We start from the raw sequence: 17896 nt of genomic DNA, 5'->3' as shown, positions 1-17896 counted from the left end.
TGGGTACTTAGAAAAGACTCCCCTGCAGTTACTATTTCTAGATTACAATTGCAACTTAAAAGCAAATAATGTTAAGAAAGTCCATGGCTTACTGATTTTGTTAGAAACCTGGTGTTTTTAAACTGAAAGGGATTCCAGTGATTTTCAGGAATTAGGTTCTCAGTTTTTACAAAGGAAAGAGGGGATGACTGTTCAGCAGCAGAAAGATGCCCAAGGCAGCTGATTCTTCACAAGCTCTCCTGAAAATAAGATCCCTCCCAGTCTGGGGTGGATTTTTCATAATTCTTAGTGTTTGGTGGAAAGGGGTGTTTTTTGAGTTGTTTTGTTTCTTCTTGTTCTTCTTGTTCTTGTTTTTGTTCTTCCTCTTCCTCCTCCTTCTTTTCTTCTTCTTCTTCTTGTTCTTCTTCTTCTTCTTCTTCTTTTTCTTCCTCTTCCTCCTCCTTCTTTTCCTTCTTCTTCTTCTTCTTCTTCTTTTTCTTCCTCTTCCTCCTCCTTCTTTTCCTTCTTCTTCTTCTTCTTCCTCTTCCTCCTCCTTCTTTTCCTTCTTCTTCTTCTTCCTCTTCCTCCTCCTTCTTTTCCTCCTCCTCCTCCTTCTTCTTCCTCTTCCTCCTCTTCTTTTCCTTCTTCTTCTTCTTCTTCCTCTTCCTCCTCCTCCTTCTTTTCCTCCTCCTCCTCCTCCTCCTCCTCCTCCTCCTCCTCCTTCTTCTTCTTCTTCTTCTTCTTCTTCTTCTTCTTCTTCTTCTTCTTCTTCTTCTTCTTCTTCTTCTTCTTCTTCTTCTCCTTCTTCATTGCTGTTGCTGCTTTGTTTTACAGTGAGCTTGGGCCAAAGTCTTGAGATGTGTAACCATTTTCCATCTGTGATAAATATTGGAATATTTCTTTTTTTTTTCTTTCAGGGGAGAGCGCGCACGCAGTCCCCCACTACCATAAATTATGCAGTTGAGTTTCCCACATTTGGGGAAATCGCAGGGGTCAGCACTCCCGGAGTGCAATGGGCGAGCCTCGCCCTGGGGAAACCACCTTCATGATCATGGAATCGCCCCTGCCAGGTAAGTATTAAGAATATTTCGGGGCTGGAGAGATAGCATGGAGGTAAGACGTTTGCCTTTCATGCAGGAGGTCATCGGTTCAAATCCCAGCGTCCCATATGGTCCCCCGTGCCTGCCAGGAGCAATTTCTGAGCCTGGAGCCAGGAATAACCCCTGAGCACTGCCGGGTGTGACCCAAAAACCAAAAAAAAAAAAAAAAAAAAAAAAAAAAAAAAAAAAAAAAAAGAATATTTCAATAGTATCTACTTAGGCTTTTAATTTGAATAAATAGTACCCAGAATCCAAAAATAGCTTTAGATCATTAATGAGGAAGAAGCATAATCAGCATATGATTTTCCTATAGATGGATGCTCTGGCTATGGAAGTCACTTGGTAGAATAAATTCTGGAAGTGTTTGGGTACAAGGAAAGAGGAGTGCTAACTGCCCCATCTCTATTAAGCAAAGTTGCATGCGAATGGGACACTTCACAAATGAGAAACCAGTAGCATTTCCAAATTATCAGCGTTTGAACTTATGATCTTCTAAGTTTCAGAGGCTTAGCCCTTCTGAAATGATCCTTTAAGGAACTGAGTTTCCCCGTTCCCCCAAACCACTCTCCTGCAGAAGGAAAGATGGTAATGCTGATTAAAAAGACTGAGTTAGGAAACTAGGCAGCAAGCATGCTCTTTCTCCCTCTGCTTCTCCCATTCACTAGCTCTGGGCAGGGCTCTGCCTTTGTGGACTCTATCCTGCCTCCCCACCTAAAGTAGAAAGTCCAAATAGAATGCCCCAACTAGCAAAAATAAAACCCGATGTAAAACAGAAACATCTATGACATTTGCATAGAAAGGACATGTGTGTCCAAAATTTGAGACACTCTTCTGCTAAGACAATATTAATGTTTTAATGTTTTATTTTCCCTGAAATACCCATTTACCTAGGGAGTGTGTGTGGCGGAGACAGGCTATATTTTATCAAGTAACCAGACCCCTGAAATACTAAAATCCTAACCCTGTAGCTCGAATGAATTATGTGATTTGCTTTTGTTTCTGAAAGAATGGAGATTGGGGGGGTAGGGATGTTGAGCTGGGTAGGTATGTACCCTTGGAATCTGCTCATCAAGATCCCTACTTCTGTCAATGCTGGGCTTCATTGGTAAGCCCTTGCCTTCACTGAGCACTGGGTGAAGAAAGACCATCTTTCTCCTCTGGGTCTAGCAGCCTATCTCAGGCTACCCTGCTTCAGTCCTTTCATGCTTTATTCACAGGAACGGAAGTTCCACTCGGGGATCTGGAAAAACAACAACAACAACAACAACAACAACAACCATCCCCAAATGGAACTTTTGGACATTTTCCTAGTCCTAAAATTTCACCCAGCCTTTAGGGCAGGTGGAGAAGCTGACAGTGGGCAGGAAACCCTGGCTGGCCCCAGGGACTGAAAGCAGGAGGGTGGAAAATGCCAGCTGCGAAGGGCCAGGTAATTGGAGGTGGTCTGGAAATCCAACAAGATTCCCTCACACAATCTTCAACCGTCTTTGCAGATGAGGCTTCCTCCTGCTGTGCTGTCAGGGGTTCCCCAAAGCATCTTGACCCCTTTCCAGATACTTTTCTAAGATTTATCAGCCATGGGTTCCCTGGAGTCTGGAGTCTGGTTCCCAGAGGCTTGGAACTAGGCAGGCACGTGCTGATTACATTTCCACAGTTGCCACATTTCCACAGAGCCATGGAAGGGCAAACAGAGCTCCAGTGTCTCCAAACACACTTCTTCCTGCCCCTCCTCCTGCTCCCACCAGCACCCATAGATAGACACAAAGACAGGCAGCTAGGAAATAAAGTCGCCTGGACCCCTAGATTGTGCCCACCAGCCCTCCCTCTCTCCCACGCTCAGCCCCGGGACCGCGCCTGTGGGAACAACACGATTAGGACAAGATGTTTGATCGACAGCAAGAAAGGGAGGCAAAACAACTCTTTACTTTGGATGCAAATAAACTCAGCTTCACCTTTCCGGATGAAAACCTGTGCCCTGGGCAAGAGTCTGGGGAACTGTTCCAGAGTATTAATCTTCCTCCGTTTACATGTTAAATAGGTCTTTGGAAAGGGTTTCTCTCGCTCTGCTTTGACACTCCGACAGGGCAGCTTCTCCGTCTCTCTTTCCTTTTTAAGTACAGTCAGAACTCCCCCCAACAGCAGGACGCCCCAGGGGGTGGACGCTGGGTGGGTTTTCCAGCTAACCCGGGACAAGGAGGTTTGGGTGACCAGCAGATGGCGCTGTGCCGCATGTTATGGACCCCAGTGTGCAGGGTTGGCTCTGCAGCCAGACTGCTCAAAACTTCTCTCGTGCCTTTCCTGGAACGAAGCAAATGTTTGTGAATTAAGTAGTGATTTCCTTTAGTCTGCGCGACTCTTACTGGCTGTGTTTCCAAGCTCTAGATGTTAGCATATACCATCTATTGCTTTTTATTTTTTTCAGGTGAAATCAAGGGTTTCCCCGTACATTTTAACTCATCCTAACTAGCAAAGGGCTGCATTTTCTGGCAAAATAACCCATTAAAAACTTTCGTATTCAGAGCTAGGATGGTTTGGAAGCCAAAGAAGTGCTGAGACATGTAAGTAAACAGAACACCTAAGATGTTGCTTTCTAAATAAAAAGAAAGGCGGGTGGGTTCTTTTTTTAAATGATCAGACGCAAACTTAAAGTAGAAAGTAGGTAGGAAGAAACTCAGGCTTCGGTGGGGAGAGAGTCGTTGATTACTGGAGAAGGGAGAGGTTGTACAGAATTGTTAGATCGCTGGGAACACTTGGGAGTCAGTTCATAAATACATAATTGTGGAGGAAATTTACATGTGTGCAAGACTCATGGCTGTTGGTCTTAGGGGCACAGTCAGAGGCCATGGGTTTTCTAAAGGAACTTAAACAATGGATTAGTGATAGAAATTGTCAGTAGGATTGCTCTCAAAAGCCAATGGCCCCATTCTTTAGGGCCCAATATGTATTTAATGTTGCCATAAAATCTGTCTTCTCAAAGTAAACAAGGAAGTCTGTGTGCATCCCCAACAAGATGTATGCAGCTTTGTTTGGGAGAATGGGGGTTGACATCAGTAAAAACATTGGGGACTAGAGGGACCCAGCACAGATAAATATGACTAACTGTCATCTCCTCCCATCTGCCTAAACGTGGCTCACCCTGCAGATTGGAGGTGATGGAAAAAGGGGACACAGTAGCATTAGTCACTGCAGAGCTGACGCAACAATTAATAAAGCAGATGGAATTTGGAAGAGACTGTGTTTTACGTGTGGATGCGAACATAGTTTTTAAAGAATTTCCAGTTGTCCAAACTGGACCTACAGAGTGAACTGTGTGCAAAGAAACTCTAGGGACTTGTTGGCTTCGTGGGTGATTAAATTTTGGAAGCAGGCACAATGTCTCTTGCAAGCATCTTTGATACTGAAGAAGTGATTTTGAAATCTTGTCTTTTAATTCAAATATTCAGCAAGTGATCCAAGTGTTAGTTCTCTTTTTATATTCTCTTTATGAATGTTCAACTTTCCTAATTAACTCCTGTAGATATTTTATTTTTCAAATCAAGAACTATGACTATGTGGGTCTTTTTTTTCTTAGAAAATGAAAAAAAGTTATATATGTAGAACTGTAATGTATCCTTTTAAATTAGGAAATATTCTCTAACTTTGAAACTTAATCATTTGAAGCAGTAATTATATTTAAGGTGATTAAATAATATCATGAAGTATATTCATTTACAAACATATGGTTTTTAACATCTGATTCTGCTTTTTTCACCTGTTTTCATTTTTTAAACTACAGTTCAAAGACATTTTTCCTACCCAAATGTCATTTATTAGTCAATGTATGCTGTTTATGCTGTGAATATTGTTCAAGTCATGAAATGAAAACTTTAGTTCTGCTACTAATAACAATATTTTAGATTTACCAAATATTACAAACATTGCAAATTCTATCCATCATATTTAGAAGCTGAATTTGGATCAAATTTAGAGCTGTCTTTCAAACAGAGTCCCATTAAATTTAAAATTAGTCAAGGATTACAGTTTGCTATGAAGAATGTCTCCACCTCCAATATGAGCAAGTGTCATCAAAGTGAAAGGGATAAAAAGAAAAGAAAAGAAAAGATGTGATTGTTTTGACACAAGTGAGAGAAGCGTAATGTCTCTTCATTTTTAACCTCATTTAAATTATTTTTTTAACCACCCTGATATTTCTGCATGGAGATAATCACATCTCAGCAGTCTTCTCAGAATCCAGCAGTTCCATACCTGGAGCTAATGTTTCTTGGTAAACCATATTGGCAGCAGGCTGATAGAAGTCAGTTTTACCAGACATCTTAGAGTTTGTTTTTTGTTTTTTTTTTTCTCCCTTTCTATTATTCAGTTTTATGTTTTTCCTTCCTTCGCCCATTTTTCTTTTTATCATACCAAAGCTGAAAGAATGTTTCCTAGAAAGGCAAGACCTGCATTTTATACATGTCAAAAGCAAATCTGCCCTAATGGTGAAGAAGGTAAAGAGAAACCTGTTGAACTATTCCTGGGAAAATAAACTCATGAATTCACATGCGCATTTCATAGAAGAAAATCCGTTCTCAGGGAAAACAATGCAACCTGGGGTTTCAGGAGGAGTTCTTTGGCTTTAAACATACATAAGCAGTGATTCCTAACATCTGTCAAGAATTCACAAACACATCAAGAAAAGTGAGCACATTTCTTCTAGTCATTTTGCAATCTGTGCAATCTGCAAATGTAAAAAAATCCAAGCGCCCTCCTTAACATTTGAAAACTGGCATGGAAATGACTGACCTCCTTATCTTCACACAATTTGCTTTCAACTTCACTTCCTCTCACATTGTCATTTCATTTGTATGGTTTCCAAATCAAGAGTGAAGATCCTCTATTAGTTCCCCTGGTGACAGAGGGCAGGGAGTTGTTGTCTGTGAGTTAATAAAGCAGAAACACAAGCCTAATTACTAGGGAGATAAGCCATGCTGGCAGGGGTTACCTTCTTGAGGTCTGAGATCTGGAGCTTTCTACACCCAGACTCTGTGTGTGTGTGTGTGTGTGTGTGTGTGTGTGTGTGTGTGTGTGTGTGTGTGTATTCGCGCATGTGCAAGGGCAAACCAACCATTCGTTTTTATCTAGCAATACTGATAAATTCAGGGATCATCTTTACCCCAGAGGATGGTGTGGTAAATTGTATAACTACATGTTGGGATGGGAGAGAAGCAACTGCGTATTCATTCATGAAATGAGATAATGGAAAGCACAGAAAAATAGTTCTTAAATGCAAGAGCCAAACAAAGTGGCGTTTTTTGTTGTCAGAGCATTTGTGTACATTGAAAGGTAGTCTACATACACATGTATTAGACAGCTCCTAGCTCTGTGTGTATACAAATGTGTCTATGTGGGGGGTACATGTCTCTCTGAACTGCAGTTGTACCACGGAATGTGTCACAAAGTGGAAAAATGAAAATATGCAGATATGATTTCTGTTCTCTAAGGCATATTATCATACTAGATAGAACATAATTATGTAACAAAATGTACTATAGCACAATGATTCATCAACTTTTATAGCAGAAAACCTGATTGAAAATATGATCTTTTAAGATTATTCAGAGAGACTCATACTGTGTGTTTTTACAGGTTTCTGCCATACCCATTTAATTATCCCATTTTGATGCAAATTGTGTAAGCATGCTGAGAAATCTCACTACCATGTATATTCTTTAACAGGTATACTCCAACATCATCAGTCCCCTAGCTTTCCTAAACCCCACCCACCAAAATGAACAAAGAGGAAGAACCTACCTTGGTGAAAATCACTAACAGCACTTAAGAGACACCTCCCTCCCCATAAAAGAGAAAAAAATATAACCACATTCTTGGCTGGCTATATATCAGTGAATACTATAGCAAAAGCTCAGAAACTGAAGAGTGAATTTATTAATGCAGGTTTATTCCCAAAATATTAAAATTTCAAAGTAACTTAAGTATGTAGAATAAACTTTAATAATCAAGCAATTGTACAATTAAGCTGTAGGCAACTAAAAATTACAAATAAAATTAAATGTTGGCAACAATACCACTGCTTCCATTACCCAACTAGTTGGTATCAAGAAAATCTAGATGGGGCCAGAACTGTGGCACAAGTGGTAGGGCATTTGCCTTGCAAGCAGCTAACCTAGAACATACCATGGTTCAATCCCCCTGTGTCCCACAAGGTCCCCCAAGCCAGGAGAGATTTTTGAGTGCATAGCCAGGAGTAGCCTCTGAGCATCACCAGGTGTGTCTCAAAAAACAAAAACAAAAAAAAAACAAAAAAGGAAGTCTAGAAAGTTTCAAGATGCACATGTATCATAGAGATTAGCTTTATTTTTAAAAAATGAGTACTAATAAATCTTTTCTATGTTAGGTTTTGGAATTACCATGTGGTTAGCATAAAAGAAAAGTCTTTTTGGTAGAGTTATATTCTAAGTTTGATTTCAGGTTTATGATTCTATCTTGCCTATTTTGAATTTAAATGGATTACATTCAACCAAAATCCTTTTACTATTCTGGCTTGGCTGTCTCATACCATTAGGCTCTATGCGTTTAGCCTCTACCCATCTGCTAATACATAAAACCATACAAAGCCACTTAGGTTTGAACCAGGTTAGATGGAAGACATCAAATTAATTTTTGATAATGTGGAAGAGTCCTTAATCAGATTTGCTTATTTCATGACAGAATGTTTCTGCAATTATCATAATTGTTGTGCTAAATATGTTTGCCTTTGTATCTGGCTCTGGGCATAATCTTCTCTCTTGAAAGCCACTCAGTGTGGAACTCAAGATTCCTACACAAAACCCAATTAATATTAAGATGACAGGCCCCGATGATCTCCGAAGAGGCAACAGCTGAACAGACTCTAACATTCTTAAGTACAGATACTTGAGTGATCAAGTACATCTGAGGGAGACACACAATTCAATAATCCCTTTCTCAAGAAAGTCAAGAGCCCTGTGAGATACGGGGGAAATCAAAGGAGCACATCAGAAGGAAAATGACGGCTCAGTCCTGTAGCGTCTCTATTAAAATGCAAAAGTTATGGATTTTTTTCGGGGTGATGGGAACCTTTTCTGTTTTTATTGATTTCTTTTTATAGCTTGATGATTTCTCTAAGATTATCTTAAAAGCTTAAAGAAAAAAGGGACCTCATCAAAAGGTAGCATGCGTGGCAGGAGCATATACATTTTGGTTAACATGATGTGGTCAAGGCACTCTTGGTCCATGGAGAAAGATCCCCAGCTTGCTCATTAATCATGGGAAGGGCCATCGCCTGCACACACAAGTGGCCATGTCACAGGCACATTTGGTGCATCTGGCAAACCCACCCTGCTCACCCTTGGCTAGCAGGGAACAAAATGAAGAATCAGAGTTCCCAGAGATGAGATCTGAGGAACTGTATTCCCAAGAATATTTCCATCATCACTCTACAAAGCAAACTCTTGCATACCTGACCCTCAATTCCCTAGGATCCTAGATGATTCCTTCGATCTACAGCTAAATTCACCATCCGGAGGTGACATTCTCACCCATTGATTTGTAATCAGAAATTGGTTTCCTGTCACTTTAAAAGCAAGGCACTAAGGGGCGGTAAAAACAAGGCTGTTGAAGCTAAATGTAGCTGGAGTTCAGGCTCTGGGCCATTACTATGCTATCTTTCCAATGCATTTATGACATTCAAAAGCCTCTGCAGTGTCCTTTCCATAGCCAGTGAGACCTGTGGAGGTGACTTTGTATTGCTCTGTGAAATCAGTTTTGTAGATGTTCCTTCACAGGTGCCCAAACTAGAACAAAACACAATTTAAAAAAAATAAATAAAACCTTGGTCAGCCTATGCTTGTGCAGAAGAGGTGCCCGCCCCGGGTACACACCTCTGCATTTCACTGTGCCAACTTCACTGTGGCAGGAAGTACGTACACAGAGCACGGGTCTCCCTTCCAGTTAGCTCTCTTTGCTCCAGCACCAAAGTGAAACCAGCGGCTGTGTGACCCTTGCTGACTGCCTGCTAAATCTGATAGAGCCTCTGAGGCCATCAATCCCAATTCTGTCCCAGGTGGAGATGGGGACAGATGAACAGAGCACATCCCCCCACCTTACGGCTCAGCTGCCCAGCTCCCAGTGGAAGCCCTTAGTGGATCTGTTCAGCCAGCCCCTGTAGAGTAAACAACAGGGAGCAGGGATAATTATAATCGAAACGACTAGTCTGGAGAAGAAATAGATTTCCCCAATCTAGGCTGACATTTTCAAAGTCCTGAGAAAAATGCGTTCAGAATTTCCTCCTGTAAACCAGACACAAATCCTATCCAGATTCAGCTCCCGGCTGGCCCCAGCGTCCCGTTTTCTTTTTTTCCCCTTCTCTGCTTGTCACAACAAGGCAGGATTTCACGTGCCAGAACCCCTATCCCTGGGAGCCATCTAGGCACGATGGTACACCATTGCCTGAAAATAGACTGTCACACAAGCGTGGACAATCCCGCTCACAGAATGAGTTGCCCCAAATTGTGAGATATTTGAAACAAAATGCGTCCCTGTTGCTTTCTGCAGCGCCTGCTGATTAATATTCGAAAGGCTCAAAGGAAAAAAATGGATACCTAAAATCATACATATGTATATGCCTTTTAAGCTTTATTATAAAGGCAAAATAACCCCTCACTTGGTTAAAATCCAACTGGAGTCAACATACAAAGGTGACTGCACTGTAATACTAGACATATCTGCATTATGTAGGCATGTACGGCACCACCAGAAACTCTCAATAGTAATTATTATGCCAAGCACCCTGTTGGCACAATTACACTAAAGCTCTAATTAGTAGCAGTAAGATTAGAACCCCTACATGTTAAATCTGTAGAAGCAACGCTGAGTGAAGGATTTAAAACAGTTTCAAAACATTGTATTGTCTTTATTACAGTCTTTATACTTCAGTAAAGAAGGGTTTTCTATAAAATGCACTTAAAATAATCTGGTCCTGTCACTAAAAATAGGAAAGATAAGGTAATTGCAGTCAAACCTAGTGAGTCGGCTTGCTACCTAGGTGCATTAAATCGAAAATGACAAATCTAGTGAACTCCGGTGGGAGATCCATACTTCCTCCCTGCTGGACGCGTTGGTATTTTTCCAACCATCCACCGGGGGAACATGCATGGGCCATGCTTGTCATCGGGCTTCCCTTTCCCTTTAGGCTGTGCCTTTGCCTCGCAGCAGCCAGAGGCAGGCGCATTGCATCAGAGCGGATGCGGCTCTCCAATCTGATCGCTGCATCAGATGCGACCTATCTCCTTGGAGCCTGCCTGCGGCTTCATGCTGAGCGCGCCCGCGCAGGCCCCCTCCTCGCCCGCTGCCTACGCATCAAGCTCCGCGCTGCAGAAGCTGGACCTTTGGGTCCTGGAGCTCGTGTCCCCAAGGGAGGAGGGAAGCCCCGAGTTTTAGGTGAACCCCACTCTCTGCAGTCCCCAGAGACTGAGACTAGGGTGAGAGCGTAAAAGGGACTGGAGAGGGTATTCTGCAGCACACCCCTGGGAAGTTGGGGAAAAAGAACAGTGATGGATGGTCCCTTCCCAGAGGAAGATTCCCCCCACCCCCCCCAAAAAAAAACATGGATTGCCAAAAAGCTGCGCTTGCATATGTGCGGGGAGGTGGGCATGTGGATTGCGGGACTGGATTTTCGGAGTGACACTGAATAGTCACGATTGTGTAAAAACATTTTAAAGGAGAAAGCCTGGAAGCTCAGCGGGAGGGGAAAACAAAGCCAGTTGCATCTCCCTTGTAGTTAGTTGCATAGTCCCCGCCCACCCCTCCCAGCCTTCCTTCAACGTATATGCCTGGCTCCGCAGCCAACACGGAGAGTTGAAGATAGGAGACTCTGGTTGGGTTGGGTCTTTTCTGCGCAGGTCCTCTTACATCTGGCTCCTGGGCCCAGTTATCTGCGAAAAGTCCATCCTTAAGAGTATAGGTGAAAAAAAAAATGTGCTCTTGGGCATGAGGTTGGGATGGTAAATTGAGCCTCGTTCAGTCATTTCAGCCGCCCCCTGGCCAGAACTTGGACTTCCTACTTTGATGGTGCAACTTTAAAAAACAGTTATTCTGTAGTAATCTCTCCATAAACATCTGGAGAATATATAAACGTTGAGAAAAATCGCCTGGGTTTTGCCAATGAAACAATTCTTATTTATTTTGCTTCTGAAATGCTAAACCAAACAACTGTGGCAATCTTTTGGATGAAGAGGAGACAGAAATCCCAGAAAGTTACTGGAGTTCTCCAAACTCATGCCACTAAGTGAATACAGTTACCTCTCCCTTCACCACTGAATTTCCTATCTCACAGTGATATTTAGGAAGTGCGTATTTGTATGGTTTACATATCCAGACATTAGATTTGTGTGGGTGAACTTCTATAAAACTGTCTTCGAGAATGTGCAGTGATAAGAAGGCAGAAGTGAGAAGATGGCCCTGAATTGTAATAATTATACGAATGCAGCCATATGGGATATCCAGAAGTATTATTTACTGTGGACTCGAAGCCCAGGAGGTTACGTTTTTCTCTGTTCCTATATTTCAAGTTGGCTTCACTTTCACAGTCCTGGACTGAAGGAAGGAAGTAAAAATGTCCTTCTGCCTTATAGGTTATCTTCTGCCATCATAATTCCTGTATTTATATGCATGTACTTTTTTTTTTAATCTACAAAAGATATACACAAGAGAGCTGGTTTTTCTGCAACTGTTACAGAACTATTAAATGTATATTAGCATGGTCATTTTTATTTAATGGAAACAAATAACAGTTAATCTTATTGGAAGGGTTAAGTGGGCTTACTTGGTAAAGGCCAAATCCCTTTGGATGCTTTCTTTTTTTAAAGAATAGCTGCAGTTGCTGACAGATGGTCTTTGTCTGAGAGTAGCTGAGGACAGATACAGTTTCTTTTTACACATTTATGAAAGTTGTAGATATAGATGCTTGGTAATATGCAGTGGCCTAGGACAAAGAGCAAGCTTGGTGGACAGAGAGGATTAGATTTCAGATCAGTGACAGATGGCTGGCTTAGCAGAGTCAGATAAAATTAAAAGAGGGGGTGTGGATAAAAAGAAACCACTTTCCATGTAAAAGTTGCATCTCTTAAGACAATGGTACCATGCTACATTCAGCTCTCCTCCCAATCTGGTGTCAAGTTCCTGGGTTTAAATTCCTACCTCAAATATGCTTTTTATTTTTGCCTTTACAGAGGTGATGGGTCCTTCTTTGTCTAACAGGTTTATCAAAGGAAAAATAATTAACAATTTGCCTTTCAAGTTGGCCAGTGGAAAATATTGCCATTTGCAAAATGAGACCAAGTATTTGTGTGTTGGGTCCTTACCGTTTCTCCTTGGCTGGAGCACATTTTTATAAGCCTCGCAATAAAATTCACATTTCTGTTTATTCCATGTACACCACTTAAACTTATAACTTCACCATAACCTTTGTCAAATAACCATACAACATATTTAGTGTTAATTTGTCACCCCCAGATTATTCATCGGTGTCTTGAGTAAGTCTGATAATATTTATGGGTTATGCCATTCTATGTTTTCTGGCAATGCAGTTTGCTAGATTTCATAGATTTACTGTGTCTGCTTTTTTATGACTGACATAGCAATAACCAGATTGCAAAGATATTTATGTTGTTTGTGGCTTAGCAAGATAATTAAAGGATATAAATTAATCAAGTGCAATTAATTAGAAACTTTATGTTCACAGCAGTCCTTCTTTGCATGTATAATTTATATTTATTGATTTCCTGGCTTTCATTAGCCTATGAGATAACAGCAAAAATGCATTAGAGAAGAAAATGTACAATTAGCGTGAGAGTGAACCTTGGCATAATGGATAGATCAGCACATGTTTGGGGCAAATATAAAGCTTTGTTAACTGTCATAAGCAGTTACAATTGATGAGTGGTATTTCACTACATATCTTTCAGCTGATTAACGGCGTTTTTAAAGAGTCCCCTTAATGGGAAGCTGATAGGTTGGCTAAATTTACATTTTAATCAGAGTATTTATGATGGAGGCAGCCAGAGAAATTCATTGGCAGAGGGTAGGAAGATGTTCCCTGAGGGAGGAGGGCAGGGAGTGTGTCCTCTCACCTAGTCCTTCTCTTGTTATTTGTTCAAGAGTCTTTGGGGGTAAGGGAGGTTTGGGAGGCTCTCATAGCCTTCTTATAAATGGACACTGCCCTCTTAGTTACAGAAGGAAGGGCCAGAGCTGAGAGTCAGCAGGAGAGCAGAAGACAGTCTCCTTGGTGTTTTCTGTCACTGGATGGTAAATGCCAGCCCCAGGCTCCCATTTCTCTCACCAGAGGCTCCGCACGGGAGGGAAAGTGACCTTGGCTCAAGGAATGTCATCAACCTCACAGAAACTTAGCTCCTTTTGCCTGGGTGGACAGACAACTAACAGGCTGCATGGAGCTCACAGGGGTCCAGGTCCAAGAGGAGTGTTGAAGGGTGCCCTTTGCTCCACAGCCCCCCATTTTAAACCAAAAAGTTAGACCTACTGAGTCAAGTCATCAGAACAGTGATTCTTTCAAGCAGAAAAAAGTATCAGGACCTAGAACAATCAGATAAAAAAATTTTTTTTTGAGAGGAAATGCAAAACAAATTCTCCCCTGGAGATATCCTTGGGAATAGGAGATTAGAGGGTTCCTGCTCTGGATTTTTACTTTAAGATGACAGAAGTGGAATCTTCTGTTTTCCTTTGAGGAATGACATAGCTGAGTTTGAACAGGGCCAGAGCTACCTCCTAAACTAATCTTCTGCTTCTGCATTATAGAGGCTGCAGGGTGTTTTCACTCATTCAGATAGACTCCCTGAGATGGTGTCATGGATCACCCGCAACAAAACACCTCAAGATTAGACAATTAGTAAGGCCACTGGTAGGATTCATGTCTGGCTGGTGAGTGGCCCTTAATAGATGTCTCTGCAGGAAAGAACCTATTTCTTGTCGTTCTCTTATGGAGATGGGACAATGGGGCTGGACAGCCGTGTTATGTGTTCAGTGGGCATTCCCAACATGGTCTTTATACTCAAGAATGCCAGGAAGATCCGTAGAAAGAAAAACAAAAGAGCATTCCCTCAAGGGGGCTCATTCCTGATTCAGAGACAAACCAGGGAGATCTTCAGAAAATGACTTGAGCATAGGGAGACTGGGGGCCTGTTCTTTTCTGAAGTGAAGACAAAAGCCATTGCCTTCAGTTGTGCTAAATGCCTGACCCCTTCCTCTATTTCAGTTCCTACTGCAATCCAGGGCTTCAGAAACTCTTCCTGTCTCTCAGTGGAATCCACTAAGATGGAATATTGACAGGACCTTCCGTGAATCTCCTGGTGCTGAAGTAATTAGAGTTGAATTATGTAGAACAATGCCGGGCTACAAATAAGAAATTATTTTTTGTTTTGCCTCAGTGTGAAGAAACCCCAGAAGAGCAAATATGAGATTAATATAAGTGAAGGAGGGTACAGTTTCTGCTTTATGTGCTGTTAAGCTCTTTTTTCCTTTTCATACTACTTATTATTATCATTATTAGTATTATTTTACCCCTCAATTGCCCTAGGATGGTATCCAAGAGGAAGAGCTTTATCGACTGGTGAGAGCACCACAGTATTATTTATTTCATGTAATAAAATGTATGTAATGATCATGATTAATGTTTGTTTATTGTTGTATCATTGTGTTTTCCTTCCAGTCTCAGTGTGATACTGGTTTAATTAAACTTGGGAGAGGGTGGGAGTGGGGTGGATGACAGTCTTCAGAACTTTATACAATAATGGAGTCTGCATTTGGCTGCACGCACATGTCGGCGGAGATGAAGATGTCCCCACAAATGACGGATTCTGTTTGTTCTTTTTAAAGGGAAGTCCATTCCCCCTCCTTTATTGTGTAATTTACAGATAAATTTGTTGTGCCTCAGACCAAATGCTTTTATGTACAGAAATTGCAATGACAGTAGAAATTATGGTAATTGAAGAGTGCTCTATTTTAGGTTTTTCTCTGATCACATGAAATGATCATCAGCATCTTTCCTGGCCATAATCATGTCCCAGATTCAAATTATTTTTTATTATTTTGTTATCTAGTTTAACTGTTTGCTGTTGTCTTGTTATTTTTTTCCCCAGGAAATAGAAGAGCTGAAAGAGAACAGCAAAACATTGTCACTGTTGGCTGTTTCCCTTCTTAAGGTAATATTGGACAGGTTGACTCAGGCCTTTCTCCCCCCCACCCCACCCCATTTCTTTTCTTCCCCCATTTCTGATTCCACCAAAATCCAAGTGTTAAGACTGCTATTACAGAACTTTCTAATTTTCTTGGGAAAATCAGATATTAAATGTGTATGCTAAATGGAAGTCAGAGAGCTTTGAAATGTTTCTAGAAGTTATTAAAGCTGAATTCAGATGGGCCATAATGTGTAAAGTACTTTACAGTTTACAAAGCACTTTACTATATTTCATCTCATTTTATCACTTTACCATCAAACCCTTTAAAGGAGCAGGATAAAATGTTTCCACATCACATGTAGAATGTGTCATGCTATAATATACACACAACTCTGAATTTTTCTTAGATCTCACTCTTTTCTGTTTAATAATGTACTCTGCTTATTCTTTATGTAAATATGTAAAATTTACACTTTGTAAATTTTTGTAAATTAATTGTGCATTAATGATCAACATGCAAAAATTTGGTTTAATAGAGAAATGAGAGAGAACTTTAACATATAGAGTTCCTTATTATAAATAATTGTTATTCTGGCAGATGTTTACATACACAAAGATGCAGATATATAAATTTGCCTATTTATATACATGAGTACATGAGTGTACTCTTACCTATACATGTTTTGGCACCATTAGGTTTTGGGTGGTGTGGGCCACTCGGTGGTGCTTGAAGGATATTCATAGTTTGGTCCTTAGGAATAATTCTTGACCATGTTCGTGGGACTATTTAATGCACCAAAAATTGAAATCATCCACAGGCAAGGCAATCATGTAACCCCTATCCAATAGTGTCCCTCTGTCACAATATTGAGTATTTTAATCATAATATTAATTATTTATCTACTTTATGGGAAAGCAAGATAGTTTTTTTGAAACCTATTTAGAAAGATGTGAAGGAAGAGAAAGGGAGATGTACATGTTCAAGAGAGAGTATACATTGCTCCAGGGTAGAGATAAGCAAGCAAAGAAAAAGAGACAAGCATGACATATGTTCAAGGGAGAACACAGGCTTGAAGAGCAAGCCAATAATCTAAAATGTTGATTGTCTGCCCAGTTAACTTGACTCGCTGATGTTTCCTCATTACCACTGCTCTGTCATGCCCTCTGCCTTGTCCTCTCTGGCCATGCCTCTGAAAGGGTGCAGGAAGAGCAGCTATCCTCATTCTATTTCGGGTCCCAGTAGTCTCTCCTGAGCCAACTTCACTTCTCCATTCCACTCGCCTTGGGAAAGTTTTCTGTCTTTATGTTCAAACTTTGCTACACTTAGAGCCCTGGGAGGTTTTTCCAGGTTCTTTCCATTCAACATTCTTCTTTCAGCTCTTGTAGGATGCTTATTTGGACTTTATAGTTAAGTCTCCTTTGCGAGGCTGGTATTTCTACTATAGTCTTCTCTAAACTTTCGCAAGGGAATGTGCCATATGACAGGCCTATGGTAGATTTATTAACTGAACTGTTCCACTATATCTACACCCTAGCAATGTGCTCTTCACATCAAGAAGTACTTTTTATTTCTCCACCCCTTGGCTTTAAAATTACTTTGTCATTTTCTTTGGCAGCAAGTGGCCCAGTCTTTAGAGTCCATTCTTCTCTTGCGGGTGGCCTCCATAATTCAATATGGACACCAATATGTATGTGATAGGTCTGGCTGGTAAAGGAATTAGAAAGGAGAATCATCCCAGGGGACACTAAGCTAAACTTCAACTAATCTACCAAGTGAGTGCAAGTCCATGAACACTTGCAGCAGATGTCAGCTGAATCCAAACTAGAAACTCCCAACCAACCCATAGATTAACGAACAAAGTAAATGTTTATTGTTGAAACCACAGTGGGATGATTTGTTACACAGCAATAGATGACTGATAAGTTTTCCCGTGGCAAATGAAGCGTGGTCTTAAACACAACTGTGCATAATTCCCATGTTGTGCTCATTTCTGAATATTTAAAACATAGCCTTGTGTGTAACATACTAGATCGTAGACACAAATAAATATTGAACTAAATTCACTCTCTTCCTTTTTTTGCAAGCTGAATCCATGTGCTTTGCATTTTCCTTTGATCAGGAATTCAAATATGTGTTCATCTTAGGCTTTCATGAAAGAAGATGCACCCCATTTCTCTGAGGGGAGAAGGTCCCCTTGCCCCATGACTTCTAGTAAGGCTCAGATACCTGTATGATGCCTGCTGTCTTAATTCTGACTTCTGGCACTAACTGTAGGTAGATCCTCGGATAAAAGATTCAGCCTTGTCTACACTCTCCCAGTCCAGAGGTTAATCGAGTTTCATCATCTGTGCTTGGCAGGTTAACATTCTCATGACCTCTGCATTGGATTTGAGTAATTTGTTATAGTAGATTTTTAGAACTCAGGGAAACATTATACTTAACTGCATTACCTTAAAGCTATACATACCCATTAAACACCGGAGGAAGCGATTCAAAGGGTGAAGTTCCAAAGAAGCTGCTGTACACAGCAGCTCTTAGTTCTGGTTCCTAATCTGGAAGAATTCAGCCCTAAATATAACAAAGAGATGTACTGGGAAAAGTATGAAAAA

At 40.9% G+C, this 17896-nt stretch overlaps 1 non-coding gene across 1 annotated transcript; it reads right to left on the bottom strand.

Annotated features, from left to right (window-relative positions):
- Window positions 1-893: 893 nt before the first annotated feature.
- Window positions 894-1057, bottom strand: LOC126029310 (U1 spliceosomal RNA). Its single transcript, XR_007502931.1, has one exon. It is a non-coding gene; the product is annotated as a U1 spliceosomal RNA (small nuclear RNA).
- Window positions 1058-17896: the final 16839 nt, after the last annotated feature.

Source organism: Suncus etruscus, chromosome 14 (assembly GCF_024139225.1).
Source record: "Suncus etruscus isolate mSunEtr1 chromosome 14, mSunEtr1.pri.cur, whole genome shotgun sequence".
NCBI classification, from domain to species: domain Eukaryota; kingdom Metazoa; phylum Chordata; class Mammalia; order Eulipotyphla; family Soricidae; genus Suncus; species Suncus etruscus.
This window is presented reverse-complemented; position numbering and strand designations above follow the sequence as displayed.